This window comes from Nicotiana tabacum, chromosome 1 (assembly GCF_000715075.1).
Source record: "Nicotiana tabacum cultivar K326 chromosome 1, ASM71507v2, whole genome shotgun sequence".
NCBI classification, from domain to species: domain Eukaryota; kingdom Viridiplantae; phylum Streptophyta; class Magnoliopsida; order Solanales; family Solanaceae; genus Nicotiana; species Nicotiana tabacum.
In genome coordinates, this window is record NC_134080.1 from 56,086,199 (window position 1) to 56,091,131 (window position 4,933).

Consider the following 4,933-nt stretch of genomic DNA (forward strand, 5'->3'; position numbering starts at 1 on the left):
AGTTAGAGCTTGGAAATTGGAGACCTTAATCTCGTGATTTGAGGAATCATTTGAGGTCGGATTTTGGTATTCTTGGTATGTATGAACTCGTGGGAGGATAAGGATTCCATAGATGTAACTTTTATCGAATTTTGAGACGTGGTCTCGGGGGTCGGGTTTGACCAATTTCGGGATTTTTGGTATAATTTGATTAGTTTCGCATGGGCTTCGTTCCCTTAGCATATTCTAATATTATGATTCTGATTTTGGGTAGATTCGGCGCGGGTTGAGACCGAGGCGAGAGGCAAAGGCATCACGGAGTAGTATTTCATCCGGTTTGAGGTAAGTAACCATTGTAAATCTGGACCTGAGGGTATAAAACCCCGGTATTTCGTATTGCTTTGATAAATGAGGTGACACACATGCTAGGTGACGAGCGTGTGGGCGTGTACCTGTAGGGATTGTGACTTGGTCCGTCCCGTAGTGACTATTAAGCCGCGTATTTGATTTGAAATCTTAAGATATCCCGTATTTTAGAGATTGATACTATATTTTGGGTTGTATGCCATGTTTGGGCCTTGTGCTGACCTGTAGAGACCCTTAGGGGCATTTTTACTATTATTTTCTCACTTTATTATTTTGAAAGCATATCCTCAGTCATGTTTTACTTGTTTATTGTTTAAATTCGGTTTTATCACTCTACTTCTTAATATGTAAAAACTGTTTGGGTTGAGTTCCCTGATTTCCACTGATATGCCCGAGTGGTTGTGAGGTTAATGACTGAGAGAGGTTGAGGACCTAATGGTGAGGAATATTATATATATTATGGATCGGGTTGCACGCCACAACAATATTATATATATATATATATATATATATATATATATATATATATATATATATATATATATATATATTATGGATCGGGCTGCACACCGCAACAATACTTATATGGATCGGGCTGCACCCCGCAGCGATATATTGGATCGGGCTGCACGCCGCAGCGATATGATGCTTGGGCTGTAGGAGTCCCTTCGGAGTCTGCACACCCCCAGTGAGCGTAGTCGACTATAAATTATGGATTGGGTTGCACGCCGCAGCGATTATTATGATTATTACTATTATGAGATATTATTGAACCGGAGTGCTGAGTGTGAGTACTGTGTGACGAGAGTTGAGTCACGAGTGACTGAGAGGCTTGCCCGAAAGTCTATACTATGAGTGATACCCTGCTCGAGGGGCCCATTTATTATATTTTGATGTTTTTACTCTTCTTTTATACTGAGCCTCTGTTGAAAACTACTAAATAAATGATTTCAGAGTATTTTAAATGAAAATGAAGCTTTTACAAGATGACTGGCTTTTAAATTGCAGAATTTGACTTGAAATTTCTGTTACGACTTATTATATGATTTTTACTACTCATCACTGCACTCAGACCTTATTTACTTTAGTTACTTACTGAGTTGGTGTACTCACGTTACTCCCTGCACCTTGTGTGCAATTCCAGGTGCCCGAGCAGCAGAGTGAGGGTCCCAAAAACTCTCAGAGTTTACCGGAGACTGCAAGGTAGCTGCACGGCATTCGCAGCCCAGCTTTCCTCCTTCCTATCTTAGATTTCTGCATTTTTAGACTTATGATGTATTAGTTAGACGGTTTGGGTTGTATTTAGAGGCTCTTGACTTGTGACACCGGATTATTGGGCCTTGTTGGTATATTTTTGTACTGTTTTCCGCATATTTCAGTTGATTTATATATTTCTTATGAAAATTCGAGACTTAATCAGTTTTAGAAAAATGGTTTTATAAAAAGTATTCACTGTGGTTACTTATTGAGTTGGCTTGCCTAGTACTGTGATAGGCGCCATCACGACCGGGTTATTTGTGGTCGTGACAACAAGCAAGGATTAATCGCATCTGGATAAGTAGGTTTTCCTTTGAACTTTCCGTAGTGAATACTCGATCAATCGGTAGATTTGATATCTTTGAACCGTCGAACTTTGATGTATACCTAGACAACTATAAGTCAAACAATCAACCCTTAACCATCTTTGGTTCTCATTGTTGTGTTCGTTTCAGCCATGAACACTGCCTGGTTTCATAAGTGCGTAGAGAACTAGCCTTACAAAATTCTCCTTAAAGCGGCTAACACTTCACACTTACATAGGTGATTCCTAAACGTGTCATCCCGTAGATACACTATTTGTTATACCCAGTATCAAATTTAGAAATCATTAAAAAACCTTAATGTTTTATCCTTGGTATTGAACATTGTCTCATCACGAGAATGGACCAAAATTTTAGTTGACAATATTGGACCGTCATTAATAACTTTGTTTGATCTTCTTGAACCTAGATCTTGGGATATCCAGTCTTCTAGGTAGAGTTACCGCTACAATGACTTGTTCTCGGCCATAGTCTCATTCCCCTTGATTATTTCTCAACTACCTCTCTAGTTAGTCCTTTTATAAGTGGATCCGACACATTATCACTTGACTTTACGTAGTCAATCGTGATAATTCCTCTAGAAAGTAGTTGCCTAACGGTTTTATGTCTTTATCATATATGACGAGATTTACCATTATACATAACGCTCTCAGCCCTTCCAACTGCCATTTGACTATCGCAATGTATGCATATTAGTGCCAACGGTTTGGGACAAAATGGAATGTCTTCCAAGAAATTCCGAAGGCATTCATCTTCTTCACCGGCTTTATCTAAGGCTATGAACTTAGCCTTCATTGTAGAGAAGGCAATACAAGTTTGTTTGGACAACTTCCAAGATACCGCTCCCCCACCAATAGTGAATACATATCCGTTTGTGGACTTAGAATCAGTTGAACCGGTAATCCAATTTGCATCACAGTATCCCTCAATCACCGCAGGATGTTTACTGTAGTGTAAAGCAAAGTCCTGGGTATGTTCTAAATATACTAAAACTCGTTTCATTGCCATCCAATGAGATTGACCTGGATTGCTCGTGTATCGACTCATTTTACTTATAGCACAAGCTATATCTGGTCGAGTACAATTCATGATATAAATTAAGCATCCCAACATACGAGCATAGTCCAATTGTGATATGCTTTGGCCTTTGTTATTTGCTAATGCAAGATTCACGTCAATTGTCTTTGCAACTTTAAACCCTAAGTGCTTGAATTTTCCAAGTACTGTCTTAATATAATGAGATTGTGACAATGCCAGACCTTGTGGAGTCTTATGGATCTTAATCCCCAGAATTAAATCAGCAACTCTCAAGTCCTTCATATCAAACTTGCTAGTTACAATACACTTAGTCACATTTATGTTGGCAATGTCATTACTCATTATCAGCATATCATCCATATATAAGCAAACAATGGCTATGTGAATTTGAAACATTTTTAATGTACACACATTTATCACATTCATTTATCTTAAAACCATTTGACAACATTGTTTGGTCAAATTTCACTAGTCATTGTTTGGGTACTTGTTTTAGTCCGTAAAGGGACTTAACAAGTCTACATACCTTCTTTTCTTTACCTAGAACTACAAACCCTTCAGGTGGTTCCATGTAGATTTCTTCCTCCAAATCTCTATTAAAGAAGGCCGTTTTAATGTCCATTTGATGAATTTCAAGACCATAAACTGAAGCTAATGCTACTAACATTCGTATGGACGTAATTCTTGTAACTAGAGAGTATGTATCAAAATAATCAAGACCTTCCCGTTGTCTATACCCTTTGACTACAAGTCTTGCCTTATATTTATTAATAGTGCCATCATTTTTCATTTTCATCTTAAAAATCCATTTAGAACTCAAAAGTTTTTTCCAGGAGGAAGATCAACCAATTCCCATGTATGGTTGTTCAATATGGATTATATTTCACTATTGACTGCCTTTTTCCAAAATAATGATTCCAAAGAAGACATAACTTCTTTAAATGTTCGAGGCTCATTTTTCAATAAGAAAGTCACAAATCTGGTCCAAATGAAGTAGACGTTCTTTGATGTTTACTACATCTTGGATTCTCCTGATTAAATGTACTTTCTTTTGTTTCCTGCCGGGGTCATTTAGATCCTTCACCAATCGACTCACATTCCTTTTTATATGGATATATATTTTCAAAGAACTCAGCATTATCTGGTTCTATAACCGTATTAGTATGAATGTCAGAATTTTCTGATTTATGACCCAAAAATCAATAACTTTTACTATTGGTCGCATATCCTATGAAAATAAAATCAACTATTATCGGTCCTATTTTTATCCTTTTGGGTTTGAACTTGCACTTTTGCCAAACACCCACACACTTTAAAATAATTCAAGTTAGACTTCCTTCCTTTCCATTTTTCATATGGAATATTGTGTTTTTCCATGGGATACTCGATTTAGTATCCGGTTAGCCGTAAGAACGGCTTCCCCCAACAAGTTCTGTGGCAAACCAGAACTTATCAACAATGCGTTCATTATCTCTTTTAATGAGCGATTCTTTCTTTCCACAATCCCATTGGATTGGGGCGTGTAAGGGGCCGTTGTTTGATGAATAATTCCATATTCTAAATATATTTCTTCAAAAGGAGATTCATATTCACCACCCCTATCACTTCTTATCATTTTGATTTTCTTGTTAAGTTGCATTTCAACTTCATTTGTGTATTGCCTGAATGCGTCTATTGCTTCATCTTTACTATTAAGTAAGTAAACATAGCAATATCGAGTACTGTCGTCAATAAAAGTTATGAAATACTTCTTTCCATTACGAGATGGTATTGACTTCATGTTGCAAATATCTATGCGAATTAAGTATAAAGGATTTGAATTCCTTTCAACTGACTTATAAAGATTGTTAACATACTTAGATTCCACACATATTTGATATTTTGATTTGTCGCATTCAAACTTAGGCAATAGTTCCAAGTTAATCATTTTCTGCAAGGTTTTATAATTGACATAACCCAAACGTATATGA